Source organism: Rhinolophus sinicus, chromosome 16, assembly GCF_057876585.1.
Source record: "Rhinolophus sinicus isolate RSI-liver-muscle chromosome 16, RSI-T2T, whole genome shotgun sequence".
NCBI lineage: Eukaryota > Metazoa > Chordata > Mammalia > Chiroptera > Rhinolophidae > Rhinolophus > Rhinolophus sinicus.
The window spans coordinates 167,415,814-167,429,256 of NC_142516.1; the positions used below are offsets into that span (position 1 = coordinate 167,415,814).

At 41.4% G+C, this 13,443-nt stretch overlaps 1 protein-coding gene across 15 annotated transcripts in view; it reads left to right on the forward strand.

Moving 5' to 3' along the window:
* Positions 1-13,443, forward strand: part of KLF12 (KLF transcription factor 12) — a 511,676-nt gene that overhangs the window by 93,954 nt on the left and 404,279 nt on the right. For 3 of the 15 annotated variants that reach the window (XM_074329359.2, XM_019738163.3, XM_019738164.3), the window contains exon 1: positions 11,781-12,299. The exons of 2 other annotated variants lie outside the window; for them this stretch is intronic. The gene's annotated coding sequence lies outside the window, so the exon portion shown is untranslated. Of the gene's footprint in view, positions 1-11,772; positions 12,300-12,344; positions 12,545-13,443 lie in introns of those variants that run through there. 10 more of the 15 variants (XM_074329369.2, XM_074329370.2, XM_074329363.2 and 7 more) reach the window with 5 other exon arrangements.

Genomic DNA, 13,443 nt, shown 5'->3' on the forward strand with positions numbered 1-13,443 from the left:
GTAACCCCGATAGATTTGGCTCTTCAAAGTAGGAAGCGAACCTATTGCTCTTTACCAATATCCCTCATCTGGTACACCCCCCCCCCCCAAGTATGTTGGTAATAGTCTATCTCAGAGGCTCATCAATCTGGTACTGCATTATTGCAGAAAGGAATGGCGTCTCTGCTGGGGCTAATAATAGTAATAAAATAATATTATTTTATATCTGTGACCTAGCATTTCCTTTACAAGCAGGTCTTACTCCTGATGGGAAAATAAAGGTTCCCATAGGGTTAACTGACTTAGAGAAGGTCAACAGCATGGCACAATCACTCTGCTCATAGAGCAGTGAGAAAGTCTGTATTTCTGACATATTTATAACTTGATGGTTAAGATGTTCACTTAATGTTCTTTTTTATTCAAAGGTCTCTGACCATTTAAACCTCTCTCCGTTTAACTTAGATGTGTTTTGCTAGCTATTAATGTCCTTTAAGTACCTGCTTTATGCACACTTTAAGATCTGGACCTACCAGTTTTCAAACAGTTCTACTTTGACAAAATTCCAAAATAATTACAGCAATTGTTTTTTAAAAACATGTCCAAGTTAAAAATAAAATATTTCTTTAGATTTGAAATTTCAAAGAATTAAGTTTGCTGGTTTGTTGTAAGAAGATAATTCTTAGACTTTGTGATGCTAAGAATAAGAAATACACTACATTTTGCATACAGGCTTAAAATGTGTTTGAGTATCTCTGCTATTAACCTTGGAACCTGATCCGAGACCAGACTCAGAAGTAGAAGCTAAAAACCTAAAGTCTAGAGTTTATTGCCAAATCCATAGAGAGTCGCCTATCTGCTTTCTAACTTTGATGCTTCTAAATAAAAAGACAAAATATTTCTTTGCTCCTTGATTACATGTTACTAAATAAAAGTGATATTTATAAGTATTGTTGGGGTTAAATTATACAAATATTTTTATTAGCAGATGATTGTAAGAGATACAGATCCCAAATGTAGATGTGCATGAATGGACACACGTCAACACACATGCACAAAAAAGATAGAATTACCCATGGTGTGCGTCTAGATTTTCGCAGCAGACCCAGCCATATGTTTCTTGTCTAGGCGGCTGCCCAGGGAACTCATGCATGTGGATAACAGTTCTACAGGCAAGAAGCCATATAAACAATGAGCATAACTCATAATGAAACAAAGAGGCATGCTAATAGCAAATTGTGTCATTATAGAACACTACTCAACCAAAGGTTTTTTAATGAGTAATTTTGATAAATGAATAAATATATTAATATAATCACCCCACTGTAAAAGTAATCAGATGTTTGATGGTGAAGGATCGCATAGCATTTTGCACTGTAAGATGAGAAAGTCACATCCTCTCCCTGACTTTTGTCTACACTTACCTTTATTGTAACCTCTCTAGAGTCAGCCAGGACAGTAGCAAGTACCATGCCTGGGAAACGGTGGTTAAATTCTATAAAATATTTTGTTTGTCATTGCAATAGGAAAGAACTGCTTCCAGCTTCAAAGAAAGAATGGCTTTTAAATTCTTTTTCTTTTTATATAATAAAAAGAATGTATACTTTCAGTTGGATGTGAGGTGGGTAGTTTAATAAAGCTATAGAATTTCATTCATATAAAAAAACATTTTTATATGTTAAAAGTAAGCCTATGTTTCACTTGATGTTTTGTCCTGAGAAAATATTGTCGCCTTGTTTAAGTCAATGAGAAAAATATTTAATAATTGATGAGAATTTGTGGAGTTGAAAATTGTAAACAAGACAGTATTTCAACACACCAGCTCTAAAATAACAAAACAGACTTCCTCTGTTGTAATTACTTACCCTTTCTATAGCACCTATCATCTTAATACTTAGGCATAACAATACGAGGCCTAATATGAGGATGAAAATATAATGATTCCATCTAATTTTTCTCTCTCAGTGAGTGAAAATACAGTGTTCATCTATACATTTATTCCCCTATGTTACACGGCTTAGTTCCTGAAATTAAATAATGCCTTATGTACTACAAGTACACAGTGATTGGTATGAAAGAAATATGAAGGTGTGACACTGCATTTTAATTTAAAATGAGTCAGTATTTTCTTTCAATACAAATATTATACACATAAGCAGATATACAGCAGGTCTTCAAGTAACATCGTTTCATTATAACATTGATGAGATGCTGTAGGAACTTGACTCTTGTGTCTATTAATTAGCCTATGGTAAAATTGGTTTCCTTATACATTGCCTCGCTTCCAGTCACAGAACCAATTGTCAATGTTAAGTGAGGACTTCCTGAAGTATCGACAGCTAATGGCCAAGAATTTGATTTTTCTTGTCCTGCTTTCATTCTCATTTTTGAAGAAATTGTCTCTCTAATCATGATCCTGTGATAACCATTTGAGTTTCTGAGGCCCATATTCATCTGCTGGGTCTGCTGAGGTTATCCAGCTCTTTCTCACCAATAGGAGGTATATAGAAATGATATATATCACAACAAGCAATGGCACATTGTGCAAAACCGTTATAATTGTAATTCTGAACATAAAGTGATATTAAAGCATCAGATGTCTCAGTGTCCTCAGCTATGCAAAGGGAATTGTGCTCATTCCCAAATAGTTATTGAGGGCCTGCTACTCAATGCCTACGTGATAGGCATTTTCCTACAAAATGGGCTGCAGCAGTGAACATCAGAGAAAAATCTTCTGTCTTTGTGGAAATCCTCCTCTAATGGAGATAGGCTGTAGAGGGGTAGACAATAAGCAACAACATAAAAAGCAAAATATATATTAGGTGGTGATAAGTACTATATAAAGATTAAATGGAAGGAGCATCAGGAGTGCTTGCGGGGTTTGCAACTTGCAATAGTTTCCTGAGACTCACCTGGAGGAAGTGAAAACAATAACCAGACTCATAGGATTCTCGTGAAGATTAAATGAATTCTGTGCAAAATGCTTTAAACAGTGTGGCATATAGTCAAGGGTTAATAAATGTCAGTTTATAAAAGAGGGAGTGACATTTAGGGTTGTTTTGAGAAAGGTTTTTGTTTGTTCTGCAGCGATTTTCCTTTATTAGCCATGGACATTTTTATCTAGAAGTGAGAATGGAACTGTATTTAAATTCCACATAAAAGATTCAAAAAGCTAATTTGTGAACTGGATGAAAATAAAGAACTGGAAGATCTAAGTCTTCATGGGTAAATTATCCACAATTTGTCCCTCTCTTAAAAATAGAGAGGATAATGATGAGGAGGAGGAAGAGAAGGAAAAGGGGGAGGGAAAGAGGGAGGGGGGAGAAAGGAAAGGAGGAAGAACGTTTCTGTAATAAGAGTCTATTTTAAGTATAAAATGGTGTTAAGTCATAGCTATAGTGTAATTTTAATTCTATATCTATTCTAACGTGAAAGATGGGTCAAAGTAGATGCATGCCAAATCTAGGGAAATACTAATCTTCACTAATTTAATTAACTGGGTTCAAACATTATTGAACTAACCTATAGGAATCTCATATATTTATTTTTCTTGACAAACATCTCTATTATTTTAGTAGGTGACTATATTTAGGTATTTTTAATAGCAAACAAACAGTAAGTTATTTGTATTAAATAAGCCAAACATTCTAGCTAATACAAGAGAAAGATAATTATAGGGTACCTACAATGTGCTAGGCAATTTGGAAGTTTCCTCCTTTCTTTCTTCCTTCCTTCCACCCTTCTTCCCTTCCTCCCTTCTTTCCTTATTTCTCTTTCCTTTCCTCCCTCCCTCCATCCCTCCCTCCTTTCCTCCCTTCCTCTTTCTTTCTTTTTTGGGGAGTTACTTTCATTTTCCATCAAAAAGTTTTGAGAACCTGTATGTTGGGTGCTGATTGAGATACTGGTGGGATAACTGAAAGTGGTTAGACACAATTCTTGCCAAGTCTCATAAAACTTACAGTCTTATAACAGAAGGTATATACAATCTCTTTAGCTCTTCACATCCTTGTAAAGAAGGTACCATCCCAGTTGTATAGAGAGGAAAACCAAAATGAAGAAAAATTTAGCAAGCTGTCAAAGGTCACTCACTCAAGTGTGGAACTTTCAGGTTCACAGGTGCAAGCGCTTACACTGCTGGCTCACTAATATTGGAATATAAAATGCAAACGCAGTTTTTGTTTACTATTCTGATTGTGGTTTGCTTATCTTTTAAAAATTAATGTTCACTTCTCAAAGACATGAAAATTGATGGAGTGGAAAGATGAGCCATAACCAGACTATGTAACTGAGGAAGCTAAATCAAGATTCACACTTTGCCTTGGGTTAAATCACCCATGCATTAATCTAAAACTTACTACATACAGTTTGTATACTTTAATGATTTTACCACATTGTGTGGAAAAGTACACGTTAAGAAACATCATAAAATCTGTGTGTTTTTTTTAGTTTATGAATTGATGTCCTTGCAATGATGGTGTCAATAAGTGTAAGCCTATGATATCTATCTATCTATCTATCTATCTATCTATCTATCTATCTATCTATCTATCTACAGATCTATCTATCTATATATATCTCTATCTATCTATATCTATATCTATATCTATATCTATATCTATATCTATATCTATATCTATATCTATATCTATATCTATATCTATATCATCTATCTATATATTTCTTTTTTTTTTTTAGCTGTCTGCCAGCAAGAATTCAATAAAGAGCCTCAGGAATGTAATGGTTTGCACTTTAAAATGAAAACATTATACAAAATTATATAGCAAAAAGGCAGACACTGTGAGTTGGCCGTCCCAAATTCCCTCTAAGCTGTCCTTCTCCATGGCCAGTTTGGTCTCCAGGAAATCATGTGATCCCGTTACGGCCAATGAGATATAAGTAGATGATATAGGTGTGGCTTAAGGAAACCTTTCTAAAAGGAATAGCCTTGGCTTCTACTTTTAGCTTTTTTCCTTCTTCCTACTGTGGAGGGGGGGAAACGTTACACTTTAAGGGGAGCAGAAAAAGAAAACAAACTTGGGCACCAGAGAGCAGCTGCACAGTCTTCATCTTTTGCTGCCTACTTTGGACTTGTTTCATTGTGGGGAGGGTGTACAAAAAAACAAGTATCTTAAGCACGCATTCTGTTGTTTGCAGATGAAAGCAAAACAATACTAATCAATACGGTGATCTTCCTTTTTCCCCTCCCTCCTTTCCGCTCCTCCTGTTTTCATTTCATGTTATTTTATTCTCAAGTTTCTGACTAGATTTTAATTATTTCTCTCTATTCTTCTTTATCACCTACCTAATTTGTTATTTTAGCTTCCAACATGGTAGAACTAATTACCTATTTAGATGACTTCCAAATTTATCAAAACTAAAAACAAGCTAGTATTCCTGAATTCCATACTTTTAAGACCCTTCTTTTCTCTTATTTACCAAGGCTTGAAATATGAAAACAAATTTTTTTTTCCTGTACCCCTTCCCCCCAATAATTTGTTGAATTTTAGAGTCTGAATTTGAATGTCTTTCACAGCTGTTCAAATGTTCATTTCCTATTGTAGTCAGACTCTTATCCTCTCAGCCAGGCTGTGGCAAGATCACTTTGACTCAGCCCAAACATCCTACCCACCAATGTCACATGTATATAGAGTTCTATCCATTCTTGTTTACCAATTTAAAGTCTTTTATTGCAAAGCACCACCCAGCCTTAGCAAGAACACAGGGAAAATGGCACTCTCATATTTGATGGTGTCACGGTAAACTGGTAAAATGCTTTTGAAAAATAATCGGGCAATATGTTTCTAGAACAGTAAAAACAAATTCATAATCTTTGTTTTAGTAACACAATTTAGGGGAAATTATCTAAAAGAAGTATTTTTTTAAAAGAAAGAAGCTAAGATGTTCACAATAATGTAAGTACACTTGTAAACATTTGGGAAAATCTCATGTGGGGATAATATATTAAGTAAATAATGGCAATTCATTATTAAGAACAAAATGCTTATGAAGATTTCATGTCAAGGTAAAAATATTAATAAAAAATTGCAATAAAATGATAAACCTCAAGTCAGAACGTAACTACCCCTGTAGGGACGGGATATGGATGCAATTGGGATGAACCCAGGGGAAGGCTTAGAGATTATTAGAAATACTATATTTCTTAAGCTAGGGAGAGTCCAAAGGCACAAACCTTAACATATACATGATGTATATTATTTTATATGCATATTTCATTAAAATTATTTCATTACATTATTAAAAAAATAAAAATCTTATCCATCTTTTGAAGAACATTTCAAGTACAATCTTCTCCACAAAGTCTTAATGTTTTCAGATATAATTTCATCCAGAATATTTTAATTGTACCTCATAGTATAGTTACTCGATAGTTTTATCTAAGCTCATCTTCATATAATACCCAGGTTTGTGCCTTGTATATAGTATGAAATTAAAGTGGTATTCTGTGAACTACACATACTTTAGTCAAATTAAATTATTTCCATAGGGGTATAACTTTCATTTGTAAAATTAAAAAAGGCAAAGATAGCTATAGTTCAAATTGGATGTTTTGATTTGTATACAGATTATCTCTATTATATTATAGTTCCAATATTTGCAATCTAAGAACTTGCAAATTACCATTTGAAAAAAATTTGCTATTTCTGGTATTGAAAAACTGAATTATTTAATACAATAAAATTCTAATTTTAAAAGAATAAAAAGTAGTATAATTGATTGAATCATTTTAAATGATTAAATATGATAGGGACCATGAAATTAGGTTGAAATGCTCCAAGTCTGATAGATTCTTATATGTAAAAACTTCTAATTTAAAAGAAAGTTACTTGAGGAATGTTGCCAGAATTAATGTTCAAAAGGTATTTGACACATTCAAGTTTTGCTTATTTTCAATATATGCACCCAAATAGAAGAAACAGGTTTTCTGCTATATTGTTTTAATGTACGTTATTCTAATTTTATATAATTTGTTTAACTATTCAACAAGAATTCATTAATCACCTACTATGTGCAAAATAGTGTGAGGGGAAAAAAAAGTAGGCTAAATAAATGGTTAAGGTGCAGCTCTTTTTCTCAAAGGGTTACCTGTGACAGGGGAGCCAATAATATTTAATGAAAGCAGAAAGGTGTTATGGAGTATGGTGCCAGGTGGGTACTAGACTTATTGGGGGGATCACTGCATAAGTTATAGAAATGTCTAAACACTATACTGAAACATATAATATTCAGTGTCAATTGTAATTGAAAATTAAAAAAAAAAGTTTTTTAAAGAATAAGTGAGAGAATTGACATTTGCTGGATGCTTACTTGGACCAATGTGAGATACAATGTATCTCACATTGGTGAGATACATTGTATCTCACATTGGTCCAAGTAAGCAATCAATAAATGTTATTTCTTCAGTGTAAGGGAGATATTATTTAAATAGGTGGAAAACATTGAAAATCAGAAAAAAAAGATGAAAAAACCAGCTGGCCAGTGACGAGGCACGTTTTCCATTATACTAAAAGAAGCTTCAAGAGGGGAAAGATGATTTTTAGGTGAGGAGATAGGATATGTATACGTGTGTGCGTGTTATGGAATCATTTTGGGAAGATCCCATAGGAGGAAATGGAGGAGGGCTATTAAGCAGAGTAAAGCCATCCAGGATGGATGGGGCATGGCAAGGTCCACACGGCTGGAAGGGGAAGTAGGAGATATGAAAACCTAAGTGAGGCCCTTAAATGTCATGGTATTGTATTGAAACTGATTTGTGCCACTTTGGGGTGTTAAATATAGGTATGCTATAATTAAGGTTTTGCTGTAGGAGAGGTGGAATAAATCGCAGGAGAGGCCAGAGGTTCAGAGCTGGGGGACGGGGAGGGGAGGTGGTAGTGGAGGCAGGAGGAGACTTGAATGAAAGTGACGATGCAGGAACTTGGAAAAGAAAAGACTCATCTTTGGATGTGATGAAGATATTTAAGCTAGAAGGACCAAAAACTGTATTGATTGCAACAAAAGTTATGAAATGTCATTTTCAGACATTTTACAGACAGCTCCTCATTCAAATCAAAATATGTTGTTTACCACATAATCACATAATATCACCAGCTGTTTGTGTTGTAGTAAGGCTTTTACATGCTTTTCTCATACGTAAACAGGAAAATTCCCCTTTGCTGAACATTATTGCTAAAATATGACACATGAAAAAAATAGGCATTGAAAACCTAATAGTACGTATTCACTTCTGGCCCTAGGAAAAATCAGAATTATATTTTTTAATTTATTTAAAGCTGTGGGAATCACTTTTATTTTCACTTCTAGTAAGATCTAATCTTTCAACACACATTAGAAAATGGACTCAATTTCCACATCCCCCCCGCCCCCCTCATTATATTAGTGTTAAACCAGCCATGCAATCTTTGGCATCACTAATCCAAAGGTGTAAGAACTTTAAATGTACACTGATATTGCAGAAAGTCTTTACCTTTGAGAAATCAGGGTGTGGTGCAGGTAATACTCTTAATACTGTAAAAGATTTTTCTACCTCTGACACTATTTTTCAAAAAGAGTATCACTACTGGTGAAATATACAGAGATCTGGCAAAAAGCTTTTGGATGGGTAACACTTAAAAGGCTAGTTGTAAAGTTTTGCTGTATCACTTAAATTGAATTAGATTATTATCTGCTTGGGGGTGTTTATATATGCTTTTATTTTTCTGGACAATATGTTAGGTAATAGAAATTCAGCACATGTGCCATGTGTAAGAAACTCAGAATACTAGCTTGTATCCTCTTGGCTAATTCATTATTTGGCTATTTGCAATAATAATGATATATTTTAAGTTAGGGAAACAGGTCATCATCTTTGACCCAAATCGTTTTGGTTTTAAACAGAATGGTAATATCATTTAGAATTGGATTCAACAGATACCTTTAACACATTATTTTACGCAGTCAGAATTACACATTCTTGGTAAAATAATTTTGCCATGTTTATATTTTCTGACTTTTTACATCCCTGCAAACAAAGTAGAGGAAACAGCACTAAACAAAGATAGGCACATATTTTTGCTAGGATACATGTACTTTTTCCCTACCTTCTCCCCTTCTGGTCACACCTTAGTTCTGTTTAAATTTAAGTTCCATACAGATAGATGTACATGAACTGAATTCGAGATGCACACACACACACAATTTTCTCCAGCACTCTAAGTCGCAATAATAGCCATGCCTTTCTTCTTTCATTGTTTTTGCTCTTCCACGCAGCGCCCCAGTTCACACAATGACGTGGTTCTTACTTTTAAATCTATCTTTCTTCTTACTCTTTTTCTGTATACCTGGGGAGTTGCCTTAACATTTCTTCTCCTTCTTCTTTTAATATGCAAGCAGTTTTTCCAACACTGAATTCCGTTCTTTTAACCACACTATTCAGGTACTAGATCTTAACCTTGACCTACCCCTTAATTTCCGTGTATTTCTCTGGAATGGATTCTTGTACTTGATGTTCTATTTTTGCCATAGGCAGGGAGTGCAATTTGGAAGGCTTTTCCACGTGAAGCATTTGCTATAGAATACATTTATGGCCAGTCTGCCACTCAGCTCTCTGAGAAAGAGCTGTTAGTACGAGAACTGCCACGATGACATAATTTCTTATAGCACGCTTCCACTCTTACAGTTAAACTCACTTCCGTCACTCCCTGCCTCTCCTAGAGGAAAACGTTAGTTTCTAGGAGAGGCAAGTGTTTCGTTTAAATATTGTGCATTTTTTGATATCCTACCGTTTTCAAACTTGTCTTTTCATGTTATTTCTATATAGATGTAGTAGAGCTTAAAGAGCTGTTTACCCTGCGCCCAGGATCAGTCCAGGGGGTGGGGTCCGGAGCTGTTTTCCACGGAAGAGAGAGATCTCCACCCTAGCGACCAACCCCTCACCCTCCAGGTTCCACTTTCCTTCAGAGCTCCAGATTCCCTTGCCGCACCCACGTCTTCTGATGTAGGCTTCCCTCGGCTTCTCGTGCCCGCTGCTTTCCTCGACTAAGGATACTTCGCTTAAGGAGTGGTCCACAATTTTCAACACTTTCACACTTATCTTATTTGTTCTTCGAAACACTAAGACCAGGTCAGATCCCCTTCTCTTAACCTGTTTTATTTCTAAGACACAGGCCCACTGAGTCACCCTGCCAGGAGTAGAAGTGGGCTGTGGATTCACCCTCCTGGCTGGACCACCTTTCCTGTCTTCCTCACATGAGGAATGTGGCCAGAGGTAGAGATCGCACCAGGCACCACACTGCCTTTGTTTTCATTAATTACGCGCATCGGGCCTTTAGAAGTGTTTGGAAAATGCCACACTACATGTAGACCACGGCTTTTCCTGGCTAGAATTCGTTCCTTCGCTCTCATTTCCTGTTTCTCGGCCTCTCCCTAGTTTCTCTTCCCATCCACTTCATGCCACATTACTGCAAATCTCTCTCTCACATAAACTTCCTCTTAGCGTCCTTCCTATTGCCAGGGCGGTTTCCCACGCGGGGCGGGCTCAGGGGCATCGTATAAGGGTGTCGAGCCCGCCTGGGAGCCCCAGCGCGCTCACCTAGGTTTGCAAGAAAGTGGCGCACGCAATCTCAATCGATGTCCGCTGCGCCTGGCCAGCCCACGCCCCCACCCCGCCTGTCCGCTTCCGCCCAGTCTCCTCTTCGCCCCCGCCGACCCCCGGTGCGGCCCTGACCCCTGGCCCTCCCGGCCGCCACGGGAACGGCCGGGCCGCGCCGGCTGCCTCTTCTCTGCTGCCCCAGAATCCCGCGGATCTGCTCCCCTGGGCGCGGAGGCGGGGCGGAAGGAGCTGCCGGTGCAGGCGTCAAGGACTCGGCTCCCGGCCGCCCTCCTCTCCGGGCTCCCTTCTGGGGCGCAGGGCGGGGTGCTGGACTCCCTTCCCCCCTTGCCTCCATAGTCCCCGCGGCCTCGGCAGGGGTCTGCAGCTCCTATTTCCCTCTCCTGCAAGTTCGCCTGCTTTCCTAAATAACTAGCTCGGGTGGGCGCCCCTACTCCCGGGGTTGCGTAGAGAGGCACGCGTCTCTGCCTCGCTCGCATTCATCCCTCCAAGGTGAAACGCTGCTAGGGAGGATGCCCCCGCCTCGCCCGCAACGCCCGTCGCTCCCAAACCCAAACAATGATTCCCCTTCCTCGCCCAGCCCTCCTTGCCAGTCGCACCCCCGCGCGCACCACCGCGGCGAAAGCGCCGTCCGCCCGGGCTGCCCCAGCCGGGACCTCATTGTTGCCCGGTGCGAGCGATGACTGACGCCCGGGGGCAGTCCCCGTGAGCGGCCTCGCCGCCAGTCCCGCAGCTTCGGCCGGCCGCACCAGTCAGCTCCGCCCACACCTTTCCAAGTTAGCTGGCGGGTGAGCCGCGGGGACGACTCCGGCGCCCGGCCCCCTCCCGCATGTCCCCACCCGGGCGGGAGCGGGAGGGGGGGCGAGAAGGCTCCGCGCTTTATTTGTCTCCGAATTCTCTTCCTAACGCTGCCTTGCACGGTCTGACACAAAAGAGGGGACTTTCTCGCGGCTCAGCGCGAGTCCTAGCTTGGCGAGTTGAAACCCGGGGGTCTCCCGCTGCGAGACCCCGCAGACCCCCTAGGCCGGCGGCTCCCAAGGCTTGGTGGCCATGTGTAGGTTATTTTGGGTGCCGCAGCAAGGTGGTGCAGGTGAAAGGGAAGCACGGCCGAGGCCGGAGGCCGGGAGGCGGGGGCAGGGGTGGGGCGGGGTGGGGCGGGGTGGAGGCTCCGCGGACCCACCCCCCAGCCCGGCGGCCCGGGCAGCTAGGCGAGGGCTTGGCAGTGGGTGTTGCCTTCTACCTCTGCGAGCGGGGAGGGGTTAGTTTCCCACAGGGGATTTCAACCATCACACTCAAAGCCCGCCTCCTAATCCTCGGGCGGAGCGGCTCGGGGGCCCCATTTTATGGCAATAAAGCGACTTAGCGCCTGCTGAGCGAGCCCCTCCCCGCCGCCGCCCCCGCCCTCGGCCCCACCCCGGGGCTCGCCCGCAGCGGCGGGGCTTTGTTTCTGGGGAGGAGAACCCGGAGCTCTTTTGTTTGGGGGGTTTGGTGTTTTCACCCCCCACCTCACCCCGCCCCACCCCACCCCCCTGTGCCTCTCCGGTTTCCTGAGCTGCGGGCTGCGAGGGAGGAGAAGCGGCGTCTTGCTACCCCCTCGGCTGGGCCCCGGGGTAATTCGATGCGGGCCTGGCGAGGCTCCCCACGCTAGACCGGGGCTCGCGTCTCGGCAGCCTCCACCCACCGGCCCACCCTACATTTAGCGCATCATGTGATCCGGGTAAGTCATTTGCAAGTACAACAGTTCCCTGGGTTGCCCCCCATTCATTTCCTGAGAACTGCAGAGAGCAGCTGAGAGGCTCTGCCTGTGCGTGTGCGAGTGTGCGTGTGAGTGAGCGCGGGTGACGCCGTGTGTGTGCGAGAGTGTGTGCGCGCGCGTGTGTGTGAGAGAGAAAGGGAGAGAGAGAGAGGGGGACTCTGTGAGGGAAAGAAAACAATTTCTCCTGCTCTGCAGCTTCTGTTCAGGTCTGTGCCGATTCCGTTTCTTATCAAAATAAACAACCCCCTCCTCTTTTTTTTTTTTTTTTTTTGCTGTCCCAAATCAGACCGTATTCTCTTAACATGTTTTATTTTCCTTCTGTCATCTGCTCAAGTTAAATCATTTTGGTTGGTCTGTGTTCTTAAAGGGGGAAAGTGTTGGGAAGCGGGAGGGGGCCGAGGGAGGGCGATGCTATTGCAAAGCAAGTATCGTCCGTCGGATTCGTGGAGAAGAAAGAAGGAGCCTCCCCCCCCCCCCATTATTTAAAAAAAGAACTTACCAAGTAACGTGAATTAAGCAAATGTTTTTCTACCCCTAATTGAATTGTTGGTTTCAGTGTTTGCCAGACAGTTGCCAAGGATGAGAAATAAAACACCAGGGCTGAATTGGGGGTGGGGGGTGGTTTGTGGAAATAGTTTGCCCCAGGAATAGAGCGAGAGTTCGGTGAATAGCTGCAGCACCGGGTCTATGCGAGCTGTGGGTGTGCGCTGGCGAGAGTGGAGTGGAAGGGGTTAAGGCGGAGATGACACTGCTGGCATGAATAGTGGTCCTGGTGCTACATTCATTATTGTCTCTGGTCGTAATGATGTGTAACTGTCACTTGCCACAGTGCCTTGTCCATGGAAGTAGCCAGAGGCTGCCCCGTGGCTGTTATTTTCAATTACTGGGGACCTGGCCAGAGTTGACAAGGGGCAACTTTGCGCGTCCACCCTGGCCGGGAAGCCCGCCTAGCCGGCCTGGGAGCTACTTCTTGCCTTAGGAGCTGGCTTCGAGGACTCGGACTTGACCTCTGCGACTAGAGTTGGTGTTCTCGTTAGATGTTCCCCTACGGGGAGAAGCAATCCTGCTTTTGTTCGGTAGAGAACTGCCTACTAGAACTTTGAAA